We start from the raw sequence: 15332 nt of genomic DNA, 5'->3' as shown, positions 1-15332 counted from the left end.
GAAAATTTATGAGTACTTTATATAGATGTTATGTTTAGAGTTATCATATAATTTTTTAGAAGCGTATACCAAAACTAAATTTTTTTGATAATTTTTTCTTTAAAAGAAAAACATTATTAGATGTTCTATTTATTTGAGTGATTCTTTTTTCTTTGCTAATTTTTATTTTAAATTTTATTCTTTAACCAGAATTCGTGACATATAATTTAAAAAATGAAGATTTATTGTTTAATTCCAGTTAACAACTTTGCAATAACCAATTTAAAATATTTAAATATAAAAATAGCATGAATCTACTTATTTTATATCATCACGAAAAAAATTCAACTGTTTATTTTTTTTATACTGCTATTTTTTCTACTCGAAGCTATAAGCAGAAAAACAGGTTTCATTTAAAAATACTATTTGTGGCGTATTTAGGTGTCTCAAGCTGTATGGTAAGAATATTTATTTTCTTTAGCACATATACTGGACTGCTAAATAAAATTACCTTCTTTTATGGTATTTCTTGAATTTCAACAAGCCAGTACATGAAATTAATCATGATGGAATTATCAAATAAAATCATCATGTTGTGCATATTTTAAAAATAAACAAATGGTCAAAAACAGTCAAAATTTTTTATATTTTATATCTGAGTATTTTCCATAATCGATCAAATTTCTAGTAAAAATTAATATATGGATGAATCAAGAATTTCACTAATTTATTTTAACTTCAAACGAACAAGTTTTGAGTTCAGAATATTTTTTATTGGACATGTGAATTAAAATTTAAGGCCTGTATATTGGAATGTAGAAAAATGTTCCCTTTATTATCAGAAAAAGAAAGGTGTACCCTTTAGCGATATTAGGCTTATTTTTAATAATCAGAGAATAAACAACCCCTATTTCTAGCTACAGGTTGCCAGAATGCTATACAAAAGTATTTAATATCAAAATTTGTTGGCTCAAATTTCACATAAGGATAATACGTAAATAATTTATTAAATATAATAAAATAACCACAGTCTTTCATTAGGTTAATCATGCGTTTTTTTATTTTCTAAATTTATTCAAACAATAATGATTTTAAAAAATATTTGTTTGCTTATTTGACTTATTTTATTTCTGCTCGTGGATTTTGAACATGTTTTACTCTTTAATGACATAAATACTCATGATATTTTCAAATACATATCATGTAAAAATAATTTCTTTCCGTCTTTCTTCTTTATGTTCTAACCTCAATTATATACCGACTATAATATACCGGTTATAGGAGAAATCCTTACAGTTTCTAAGACTCTCCTATAAAATGATCTTTAAATTTTTCTGTAGATATGCTTTTATATCTCATTTACTTAATTAACATCTAGTGGGAAATTCTGGGAACATTTTTTCGTGCCGTTGTACGCACATGTTTTTGCATCGATTAAATAACATTTTCTGCGATTTTAATTCTATTTAAATTATGCACTAATCAGCTTTTATATTCGGTATTTTAACCAGTAGAAGAAAGAATTCAAAGTTGATCAAAAATGTTTGAATTTAATAAGAGTCCGCTAAAAAAAGTATTAAGTAAAATAGTATCCAATGAAAGTAGGCCATATTAATAAACACTTACGTGGATTTAACTCCACATGTTATAATACCATATAAAATTGACCGATGTTAGAAAGTAAATTATGCTAACCTTTATACGTTTTAAACATATTAATTCGCATATAGAAGGGCCATAAAATCATCTTAGATATTAGATACTAGATATATAACTTTATTTAGCTAGAAATAACGGATGTTAAAAAAATATAATTTTTAAGATTATGAGGTGCTTTTTTTTGTTAATTTAATCATGCTTTAAAAAGCCTTAAATTTTCATATAACCGGTGTTTTTAATGGTTTTTGCTTCGGATATTCTTTGCAAGCCTCCTCCATAGATCTTGTCCATCATGAAGAATATATTTAAGTTATATTTTTAGTTTTTTGTTTGTGTGCATATTTTCGGTTCCGTTAAAAATTAAAAAAAAAACATTATATTTATTTATGGTTTATTTTGTCATGTCGTTTTTTGCTTTTTTCCACCAATCAAAACCTTATATGAGACATTGAGCGTAATAAATATATTATTCTTTCAATAAAATTATATTCACAACTTTTCTCGATACTTTATAACTTTCAAGACTTATTATTTCAAGTTTATTCTTAAAACCTATTAATGTATGCATTCTTTCGATTCGGGGAAATTCAAAACTTTTTTATAATTGATTCATCGTACTTTGTGACCACATCACATTACGCTATATATTAAAATTACGATTTTTCAATGGGTGAATATATATTTTTTTTTAGCCTCGTATACGCGAATTTAGATTGCTCTATAGAACAGATTTTCTTGATATTTCTTTCTGTTTGATCATTTTTAGATTATTACTCAATGCTTCTTCTGATTAAAGACTTATTAGTTCGAATGTTTTCTTCTATCCTATTGGTTGTGCGTACGCTTCTGCTTCAGCTGGCATTCTTAAATCACAATGCATTCATGAGTAAATCAAAAAATTACGATCATTTAAAAAAAACATATGGTGATAGGATCATAAAAAAGAAATCGAAAGCAACGAAAACTAAAAATGACAAAATGGAAATTAAATTAATTTTTACGCTGCTCGAGATATATTTTTTTATTTATATTAATTAGAAAAAACGGTATAAAACATAGGTTTAATGGGTTATCTTTGAATGTAAAAAAAAATAAAGAAATGGTTGACATAAATAAATAAGGAAAATACATCTCAAAAAGCATCTTAGATTTGTTGTATCACTATTGAATTTATTTATGTGTATATTTTGATCTCGTAGTTTTATATATTTTTTCATCTGGCTTGGCTTGATTGGATTCCTGCAAACATTCATTATAAGTACTTATTTTACTTCATATCCTCTTGGGTTTTCTTTTATGTCCAAAATACTTTCGATAACTATAATTTTATGAGGTTTTCTCTGTTCTTTGTTTTAATATATTCTTCTATTCGGTTGAGACTTCAAGTTCTTTTCAGTATATTTTATGATATTGTGTTATCAGATTATTCTATGATATAAAATACAGTTTCATCTATGTATTACCCTTGTATAATAACGACCGCTCTGTTTCTGTAAATAATAACTCTTGATGTTCGGGTTATAGGTGCGCTTTTGGGATTCCGTCAATTTAATACAAAACGATTTGTTAGAGCAGGAATACATATGGTTTATATTCATAGTTCTTCTTATTGTCATTTCTTTATCTCTTATTTTAATATATTTATGGGTTGATTCCGGTATTGTAATTTTAGATTTTCTCTTTAAGCATAACGTGATTGATTTCCTCTGGAAAAATCATATATATAATCTTAGTTATATACGATTTTTCCATTTATGATTACCTCTCTTCATTTCAAGACCAAAAGTTCATGAATTCTTCTCTTTCCTAAATTTTTGTTCTGTGCCTCGATTTGGTTTGCTACTTCGAGTTATTTCGGGTACCTTTTATGATATTTTCTTACCTCTTCTACTATTTTACGACATACGGTGGAATATTTCCCGCGCACTCGTGGACTAAGAGCAATTCAGATGGTAGTAAATGTTAGAGTTTAAAATTATTTTTTATTTATGGGTCAAATTTCTGTTTATCATATATCTATTGAGACGTAGTCAGCCTATTGGGAACATTGCCAAACTCCTTGATACATTTTTTGACACCTTCCCCTGATCCATCTTCATCAACTGCTCTTCTTTGTCAAATGAGATGAGTTCAAGTGTGTTGCAAAGTGTGAGAGCTTGCATGTATGCTTCTACTTCGTCAGGGATATTTAATTTCTCGACATATTTTTTATTAAAATTTTGTAACAAGTCCATCCAAGTCATTACATTTAACTTTTAAGGATCAATTAAAATTAAATATCAAGGAGCATGCAGAAAATAATTCAGGGATAAAAAGAATTTTTTTTAATGGTAGAATAATTTAAAAATTAAAATTTTATATTACAGGCTTTATGAATACAGACCATTGGAATTTATTGAATGTAATATCCAGTATAAATACAAGTAGTTATAAATATTATGAAAATTAGATGCATATTTCAATATATGTTAATAATATGTACTTTTACATAGGTTTTATTTATGTAATACCTACTATTTTGGTTATTTAAGGCATTTATAAGGAAATTTATACATAACGTAAAGTAAACAAATCAACGAGTATTTTTAACTTATTAAATATGTGCCAAATGGTGAAAATTTAAAGATTATTAGTATTATAAATTATATAAATATTCCAAGTTTATATAAAAATGTGTATTTTTTTCTGCTATGCTTTATCTAAATTTTCCTTTATTGCAGATTGAACTTAAATTTATTTATGTCATGTTTATCTACATCATTAGGAATTTTCCTTATTAATTTTATCCATATTCCTATGACCCTTAACCATAAAATAATTTAAATATTATCTTTTCTTAACTATTATTATCTTCGTAACCTCTGTTTAAACATTTTTATTGAATTAATCTAAAACATCGGAATAATATTTCTTAATGATTTTTTAAAGCGATCGTCGTTATATTTACTATCTGTGAACGCTATATTCATTTTAGTATTACACAAACGACATTAAACTTATGCTTTAAATCGGATTCTTTGTATTTATTACGATTATAAGATCTTCTTTAGACCATATAAAACTAAAATCCTATCTTTAGTGAAATTTAAAAATATTTTGATAAATTGTCCAAAGTTTTTTTGTAGCCTTTCGGTTTAAAATAATTCTTTCCTGTCCTATATTATTATAAATAAACGCATTTTTTAAAAATTATTTCATTTAAATCAAGTTTTAGATAACACAACTAGATTTTTGGGCGGTTAAACTAGCTTTTAGATCATCTTAAATATAAAATTGAAATCTGATAAAAAGATAAAAACCTTGTAAATATGCAAATTAATGATTATGTACTTAATTGGGAAAATCTATGCCAAGATTATAATTATGTATTTAATTTAAGCGCATTTATAATCATCTTAATATTTAAAGTATGAATATTTAAAAATAAGGTTTCCTTTGAATATTAGCATTCCTTCAATCTTTTTTATATCCTTTATTTGAAAATTTTTTAACAAATTTATTTTTAGAGAATTAGTAACCCGTTTATTTTTTCACAATCTTTTTTTACTGAGTTATAAAGGTTTATTTTATAAATACGGAGATTCCTGTTGGTTTTTAAGAAAATATAAATATTTATAATGCAACGAATTTTATCTGATCGCTAAAGACAACATATTTATAATGACGTCTTACTGATGTTATATACCTTGTGATTAACACTGGTTTATTACACTGAATATTTGTGAATGTTTTTTATTCTATATAGCGTACTTATTTTAGAAAAAATACCTTTTTTATATTTACTCATAAATGTCGAAATAAAATATTCTAGATGTTTTCATTTATCAAAAAAAAATATAAGTTTTTTGCTAGTATGAGATAAAAAAAATTGTAATCATAACGCAAAATTAAAGCTATTCATTTTTGATGATGTTTTAAAGATTTTTCACCTTTTAATACACAAAAAACCAAATATATTTTTATTACACGTAGAAAGGTTCTTTTATATATTAAAAAAAATCATTCACCAAAGATATTTAATTTTCTCCTTTAATGATTCATTTATGAAGGAAACATTTGAATTTTTGCTATAACAGGTATTTATAATATGATTTTTCAATCTTTTATTTTTTCTTTAGAAATGAAATTGGAAATTTTGACTGTTCTATTTTAATCTCCAATCATATCTATTATTAATATTATTGAAACTAAAAGAAACCTTTATTTACATGAATATTTTAGTAAAATTTTTAGCCTAAAATTACATAAAGTTAGACATATATAAAATCTAACTATATATTTATGCATAGTAGTCATAAATATATATTATTTTATTTTAATGTATTTCTATGCGACAATCATGAAGGAATAAATAAAACCTCTATTTATAGACTAAAATTACCACAAAATAATTTGACAACGCTGATATAATCTAAATAAATCGAGCTCAGATATCGAAATACATCAATATTTTGTTATAATTTTTTAACGTAGCTGTAAAAATTTAGTTCTTAATATATTTTGCACCAGTTATGTACCTCATTATATATACTAAAATAAGATTTTCCACGTTTCAAACACTAATCTAGTAAACACCAAAAAAATGACTTATTCAGTTTTTTTAGGCAATAAAATCAATTTTATTTTTTTAGGGTTAATTGGAATATTATTTATTTAATCTTGTTCAAGCAACACGTCGGAATGTTCATTTAAACAGATTTGACTGATATTATTTTCATCGGGTAATCTTTACATTACCCCACAATGCAGCTTCTTCTTTCGCGAAGTATTAATTCAATTTTATTTTATTTTATTCTCCAATCCTATTGTTTATACGAATGCTTCTGCTTATGATGGAATTCCTAACACCTTATAGTATTTTGTAACCTCACCATCACAAAATATGAAGTATAATCTTTTTCATTTCTGAATTTTAGATGTAGATATTTTATTTACCAGTAGGTCATATTTTTATGGTTCCATATTTTCACAATTACTAAGGTTATTTATATTGTTATTTATTTTTCTATCAATGTGATCAAGGCTTTCATTCATCTTATGCAAATATATCTTTACTAAAATGCATCAATTGTCGTTCTGTTTTTCTTCTAATTCCCAGTAAATAACTTCCAGTTTTGTTTCACTTTTTGATTGAACTGAGTGTCTTCCGATCTTCTTTGATTTATTTAAAAATTAATTTTCTCGCGAGCAAACAGTTTATGCATCCTACCACTGGTTTTGTCTCCGTGTGTAGTTATTACCAAGCACAGTTTCATACCTACTTTCTAGGGGATAATCTGTTTTATATGCTTCTCCAAAGTGTTGACTTGACATTATGACTTTTTTCCAAAGAACAAATTTTTATCATACATGATACAAAATCGTGCTTCTCTTTTGGATTTTTGTTCCCATTTTTTCTAGATCTTGAGAATACGGCAATGTCAATTATCAGATTTCTTTGGATACTGAAATTTTTTAGGATGTTTCTTATCTTCATATAAAATGTTCAAATTTATTTTTTCTCTTGTCAATGAATTCTATGCATAGATTGTCTAAGTTATACTTTGTCCACAGAATCTTTTTACCATAAAATGGCATTTTTTTTTTCTCTGTTATTTCATACATTGCTACTTTTCATTGTGAAATTTCTTTATCAATGGTTATTATCTTATTAAACTTTTAAAGCATTTTTTCAAATAAAAACTAATATAGAATAGTCCTAATACGAGCTGCCATGCATTAATATATAGCCTTATTTTTTTGCTGGTTCAAATATATCGATCCATCTACCAGTATTTTTCTTATTCGATCATACATATTAACAAGGTCTTTCGGCGAAATTTCATTACGCCTATATAGTATTTTATCAACGTGATTACATACCCGTTGGATGATTGAAAAAATTTTTAGAGTTAAGATTAGTTTTTGTTAGAATTGAAATGATATCATCACAAGTCTTGTCAAATTTGCCTGCCTTTATTACTGATATGCTATTTTCTAAAATTCCAATGTTTTTATAGCCATATTTTCCTTCCATCAAATTATAATTTTTAATGAACGCGATATTATTTGTCTCGGATTTATATCTATTCATTTCTAGTTCTATACAATTAAAGAAATTGATTGTTTCCTCTGATATCATTTTTAAGTTTTTTGGGGTTTTAGATACAGCCTTGGGTCATCAATGAATAGAAAAGGATTTGTTGTAAAGGAAGATTCATCTAATGATATATTTACCGAGGAATATTTTTTGCTGGAAACTCTGCTTAATGGGTCCCTACATAGCTCATTTATAAGAAGTGATTAGCCATCCCTTTGCAGTTTCTACTTTTTATGCCTTTATAAAATACTTCTCTATTGTTTCCCACACTGAAATATTATATTTGCCTATTATCACGCCAATGAATCTAAATACTCACTCTGTAAAATTAAGTTTTGATAATGCCGCCATTAAGTAGTCATTATTTATCCAGTAAAAATCTTAAAATGTCTAAATTGATACAGGACTCAGTTTTATGCCATAATTATTGTTCATCGCAGTGTTAATTAGTGCTTTTTCTGAGCGCCTGTATCTGCCATACAGTGCCCAGCTGTTTTTTAGATATTGGTTTACTTCATTCTACTTCCAACTAGATTATTTTGATCGTCATTTTAGTTCAATTAATAAAGATTGTTCATATAGGTTATTTTCTTCGATACACTTCCATTTACTGATTACCTTTTGGAATGTTATAATTAGTCCCTTCATAAAACCAGTCATTCATCGTCTTATTCGTAAGCAAATATCAATGATATTATTGTAAATATATTGGTTTGCGCTGGTTATTTTTTTATAAAAAAGCTGTCTTTCCGTTCGATCGGAAAGATTTATAGCTAAGAAGTTATTTGATCATTTTTTATGAATTTTTGTAAAGACAAAAAAAACACAGGAATTTTATCTCTAATGTACAGATTGCGACGGTTTATAAATTATTAATTTCGTTTCTTTCCCCATATTTTCACCCATATCATACAATTTTATTGGAATCAGCTTTCAGTAAAAATTCATCCTTTTTTGATTTCTATTGATATTTTTATAAATTTCTCGATCTTTTACTTTTTATATTCATGTTTTTTCATTATATCGATTCATAACTTTATTAAAACACGATTTTCTATCTAGAATTTTGAACCGCAGCCACATTATTTCATCGAGTTTTAAATTTCTTTCAAATTGTTGATTTTATGGTTATAGATGAGATACAAATCTGGATTTATTTTCAGCTCCTTTTGGAATTTTATATCTTTCACTTATTTCAAAGATTTTTCTATTTCAATAATCTTTTTTTTAGTTATCTTCTCATGATTCAGTTTCACGCTTTGTTTATCTTGGTAATTTCAGTCATATTTAAAGAATATAAGTTAATAAAGCTGTATTTAACGTACATTTATATCTTCTAGGATTTAATTCTTTACTCTGTAGAATTTTACTTTCTTTGTTGTATGAAAAACCTTTTATCTTGAAATCTAACTTCTTCGAAGATTTTATTATGATTGATCTGCATTGTAAAAATTTGTTAAATTTTTGATAATTTATTTTGTGGTTATTAATATCATCGCTCTCCATTTTTCGAAGCTTCGTAATTAAATTTGCGAACAGATCAATATCTACTATTATTGTCTTTGAAAATTTTATTACCTAGATTATTTATTTGGTATAAATAAAAGCAATTTTTAAATCAGTCATTATTTTCAGTCAATATTTTCAGTCATATAAGGCGTGGAATATGCTTAAAAGTAAGAGGATTGTTTGTAGAATCTTTAACATGATAAAATTTGAAAAATCAAATTTGTTGAACATTGTTTCATAATGAGTAAAGTGAAAGTATTATATATCTCGCTAATAATAAAATGTAATAATATCATACAACTATCTAAATATCAGGTCTGTAATTCCGTGTAATAAACTCATGTGCTCTAAGTATATTTTTAGAAATTTTTTTATTCCATGTGTTTGGTTTTCGTTAATTCAAGCCATTTACGAACGATATAAGACACTGAATGCATTATAGTTTTGAAATAAACAGCTTGTTGGAAAATATATTCAGGAGTCTTGGTCAATGAAGTTGTATAGAGGAGTGTTTCTTTTATGTAATTATACCTCTGATGTGCTCCAATGTCAGGAAAAACATAAAGCTCTGTAAAAACGACATATGTACCGATTGTCAATTTTAACTAGATTTTTATATTTTTTACAATTGAAATCTTCATAAATCAAGCGTAAAGAAAGGCGAAAATCAACCCTAAAATTGGTAAAAAGTCTTATGAGAATCTATAATCTATAAATAAAAGTAATATAAAATATTTTCTGTGAGCTATATTCTATAATAAAATCTGATCAAAATATGAATTTAACCACATGGTTTATTTATGATTTTATTTCAATTATCTTGAATTTTTCTATCTGTGAGTATTCAATAATATGCACACAAAAACAATGAAATCATTCAATCTAATCTTATTGATAACGAAACCTGAACTTCATGACTTAGAAAATCTATTCGCCGGTTGCAATCGTTTGTTAAAATTATGTGAAAAAAATAGATTGACAAGAAGATAATTACAATAATTTGGTATAAAATTCAAGGTATTTTGTATTCTCGGAAGAACTATCAGAATAAAATTTCTTTATGGTAATACTGAAAGATAGCACCTAAAGCAAAGATAAACATAATGAGAAATTTTGTACCACCTATTTTTTAGTATTTTAGCTAAAGGAAACATCTGTATGATAAAAAGAACACTTTAAATATCACAAAATCATTATTTCTTTGACCATCCACTATCTGTTCATATTAGCATCAATAGATGAATTTAAGAAAATTAGAAAAACACATGTGTAAAAAACAAGAATAAATATACAAATTTTTTAGGCTCAAAACATAATATTTGTGTAATTTCATTCTTTATTTTTTATTTGAAGACTTGGCTAAAATCCGATCTTTTCTTGCAAGTATATTTATAATGTTAAAGTGAATAGGCTCACAATCCAAAAAAAATACGGTTATGTTTATGTGAATAACCTTGATTGCGTAATTCTTGTATATATAATTGATTGGTGTTCGAAATAGATCTAAGCAAAAAATAAATTAACGGAATTCACTTGAAATATAGTCCAATGGATTGAATGTTAGATCAATGACCCAATTCTTGTCTTATTAGCTAAAGAAAAATTTGAAATATTTAAGCCCAATTTTATAATTGCACAATTCATCGGGCAAATATTCATAATTGTTAATACAAAAAAAAACATAGGATTGGATATATCTAATCTAATCATATTTTAAACAGACTTGGTTTTGCTGCAAATTTTGGTTGATTAAAGATTTTAAAGATTAATTTCTGCTCACGTAAATGCATTTAATCAATGAATTTATTCTAAAGTAGCCAAAAAAAGGTTTTGTCCATAAAATTGTCTTCTAGCCATCAATTAAACAAAAAAATTAGGACCCAAACATTTACTTTTTACGTAATTCTTGGTTTTATCTTTTTAGTTTGAATTTGACCTTAAAATTGTAGATCTTGATGATTTTTTTGTTGAATCGATGGATCAAATCTCAATATCAGCCAAAAAAATCAAGTCTTTAAAAAACTATCACAAACATTTATACAAAAAATTTTGAATATGCAAAAATATCAAATTTATTTTATTTAAGTGCACTGAGTATATAAGCCGATGCAATTGCACTTTAGGAATCGTGAGAAGGCAACAGAAAGAATATTTATTTAATAGCAAGATACAGAAGCAATTGTTACTATATTAAATTTTCAAGTGCATGTATACGGAATTTTCACAATAAATAGTATAAGTGAACTTAGTTAAATAGTTATTCAAATATTTTTGTTACGCATGATCGTTTAACTCCACAATTTTGTGTGTAAATCGACAAAATAATTTCGTTGTATCTGATTTCGAAGATAATTGGTATTCTGTATATACACAATCCGTACAAAAACAGAAGTCAGCATATCTTTACATTGGTTTCAAAACAAATACGTGCTAAAGAGAATCCATGGGATGGTTTTTTAAAAAAATCACATTAAATTACACATAAAATACTATTCAATTTGAGACCATCTATGTTTTTTGCATACAAAATATATAATTATCGAAAAAATTAGATTATTAAATTTTGAAAGAATAATGAGCAAAATAAAAGTTGTAAAAACGTTGATTTAAATTAGTGTAAAGCTAACCCACCACCCTCGTCCCACTTAACTTTCTCTTAAAAACCATAAAAGCGAAATAAAAAATAAAAGGAATTGATAATTTTAAATTATACTAAAAACAAAAAAATTAAATTTTTATCAAACAAAATTCCGACAATTATGCCGAAATTCCTGAAAAAAGGTTTAATTTTGGGATTTAATGAATACAAGAAGAAAAAAACATTACTTAAATCAAAATAAATAAATGTAAATTTTTAAAAATTTATACAATTTAAATAAAAAAGGTGGAATTTAATTTCTATTATATGCATTATTTCACATAATTTTTCTAACCATATAAAATCAAAAAATTTTTATGAAGTCTTAAATTAATGCTGGCCCCTGATTATTACAAATGAATTTTTTATGGAAAATCACTTTAGATATCTATTTATTGCAAGCTACAGATAATAATGTATTTAGCTTAGCTGAGCATGCCTTGAACCTTTTAAAGGAAAAAAAATGCGGTTCTACAGCAGATATTGTCCTGAATGAAATATTAATACATAATGAGCTTTTCTTTGTTCACAATAAGATGGACCATATGATACAATTTTTGGATGATTTTGAAACACTTTTTATAAATTCTATTAGTTCAGAAAAAGGATTTTATGTTCTAAAAGTAGTTGGAAATATAACCTCTATAAATGAGATGCGACAAAATCCTATGCAATCATCCGAGCCCGAAATAATCCATTTAAAGCTTATCTCCGATATAGTAAAAATTTTACAACAATTGCATATGAAAAGAAGAAAAATTACATCACAATCAGTAGGATTTCATATAAGCATTGATTTATATTCGAAAACTGAAATTCGAAACATTATACGAAAAAATATATTGAATAAATTTGATTACAAGAGCATGATATCACGCAAAAAGATAATCTTGCTTTTTATTCCATACGATGGTTTATTAGAGTCAATAAATCCTATGATAAATGATTTTACCACATTTATCAGCTCAAAAAATGTTATGCTAAATGATCTACGTATTAATATAATTAATTCGGTTGATTTTGACTTTGAAAAAAGAAATAATGATAAATTAGAATTACTAAAATTCTGCAACGAACATGGTGTGGATATAAATATGTTTTATTTAAAAAAGTCTGTGCAAACAGATTTTAATTATTTAGAAGAAATAAAATATATTAAATCAAATGATATATATGGCAATTTGAAGTCAGAGAAACAAAATGGATTTGAATTTCTGTGTTTTGAATATCCTGTTTTACGCCAAAAAAAAATACAAGTCAACTTTACGGGTCAAAAATCGTGGTTCAAGTTCACAATATACAAAATAAATCGTTATACAATCGAAATAAATTTGAATGAATATGTTAACGATAAAATATTTACTTTAAATGTGATTCTAATCATAGAAAATGAAGATGGGAAACTGAAAATAAATAAATATCATAAGGGGGATATTTTAAAACACCCCTTTAATGCGTATGGCCTATATGAATTGCCAAATACAGGCATGACTTGCAACCTTTTTAAGCTTAATTTAGATAAATGTAACCTAATAGTGGGATTTACAGGCATTAATGAATCCATATTGTTATTATTTAAAACCAAGATAAATTCTCACTTCTTGTGAATGCACAACACAATGATTATATGGACCAATAAATGATAGCTCTGATTAGTAATTGAATAAATTTTTCTTTTAATTATTTTTATAAAATATATTGTCCAACCAAATTCTAACCTTATTATTTAATGTATTTAGATATACGATCTATCATAAAAATATTTTATTATCATTTAAAAAATTTTCGCGACCCAAATTAATTAAGATTACACTTACTCAAAATTATTAATTTATATGCAAATTATGTGTTTTGTGGATTTATATGAAAAATAAAATTTTTATTGGGAGATAATAATTATGAAAATGTCAAAGTCACTGATCACGTAAAAAACGCAACTTTTCATAAAATACTAAGTCAAAAATATAGCCGACATTAAAAAAAAGCATAAACAGCCGCCTCTTTACATTATCAAAATACCTAAATATAATCAGAATTAAAATTGCGAATACATACGAGTAAAGCTTTCAGAATATGTGAACATGAACGAAAATATTCTTTTAATGTTTTGGCTAATCACTTTAGATTTAAATTTTAGAAAAGTGAAAAGGTTTAAATATTCATTGCTTTAAAAAAATATACTTAAATTACAATGCACAAATTGTGAAACAAACTTGTTATGTTGATTTCTTATCAGTATATTATCTTTGGATAAATATTGAAGGGGAAACTAGTAGCACCTGGAAACCTTTTTTGTGCAATGATGAGATATGGAAATATCAATCCCTTTTATTTAGGTACTGAATACATGCTGTAGATTTTAGATGATTATTAAATATGTCAAAAAAGATTTAAATAAAGTTTGAATTAAAGTAATTTAGTATCTAATGAAAAGAGTTTTAATGCATCGAAGTATAAATTTCATAAAAATATGTATTAATAAAAAAATATTCGTTTAATACCTGTATTCTGATTTCATATCATGTTTTATAGATTGAATCAACAAAAAACGCTATAATTTATTATTATCATAAAATGTGAACCTGCCTATGAAGATAAACACATACAAAACAATATTCCATAATATATAATAAAGAATTTACAGATATATGATGTTAGCTTGTCTTTTTTCAGGTATAAAAATTTTTTCAATTAATTTTTCTTCTTTTTCGTTTAATTATTTTAAAGCGCGAAGTGCGCCACCGTCTTGAGAAAGTCCCGGTAGATGTGCGACAATAGGATTCGAACCAACGCACGAAGAATTAAAAAATCATAATATGAGTATTTGTACAACTAAAAAATAACATTGCTGCATCAAAATATTTTATAGGCTATTTTTTATATGTATTTAAAGATGTGATGTAATTTTATTTAATATAACAATGTAACAAATTAATAATACAAAATTCGCTTTATAAAAACCCATGTTTACCTGCTATGAACTACTAAAAAAACAGACCTATAACTAGTTGAAAAATTCTTATATATTTATGTAATCTAATGTTTTAAAAAGACAACATATATAGTCGAAATTTAATAGATAAATAAAACTATAGATACGATGAATTCAATATGAGTATATATAAGACTCTATGAATATTATGCTTATTAACTATAATATATTGTCATAAAAACTATAAATAAGATATTATTGTTCAAAGTAAAACCATAACTTAATTTTAAGACCATATATAGCCGATAATGATGCTTTATAATTAATTATAATACTTTTTATTTATGGGCTAAATTTATAGTTATAATTTTAGTTTTTGTTCTCGAGCACAGCTTGCTTGATTCTATGCGCACACAGCATATTTATAATTTCGGTTATCTTCTTCTCTCCAAAGTCTTCTTCAATACCTCTCCTCCTGTCGAGACCTATTAATTCAAGGGTTTTTCCAAATCCCAATGTATTAATTACAATTATTA

At 25.5% G+C, this 15332-nt stretch overlaps 1 protein-coding gene across 1 annotated transcript in view; it reads right to left on the bottom strand.

Annotated features, from left to right (window-relative positions):
* LOC147066640 (uncharacterized) overlaps positions 1–15332 on the bottom strand; it is a 127655-nt gene that overhangs the window by 100495 nt on the left and 11828 nt on the right. The gene's annotated exons all lie outside the window — the stretch shown is intronic.

The sequence above is a fragment of the Rhyacophila brunnea genome, unplaced genomic scaffold, assembly GCF_057557595.1.
Source record: "Rhyacophila brunnea isolate RB1 unplaced genomic scaffold, BYU_Rbru_1.0 scaffold_44, whole genome shotgun sequence".
In the NCBI taxonomy this organism is placed as follows: Eukaryota; Metazoa; Arthropoda; class Insecta; order Trichoptera; family Rhyacophilidae; genus Rhyacophila; species Rhyacophila brunnea.
The sequence above is the reverse complement of the archived record's forward strand: the minus strand, read 5'-3'. Positions and strand labels throughout refer to the sequence as shown.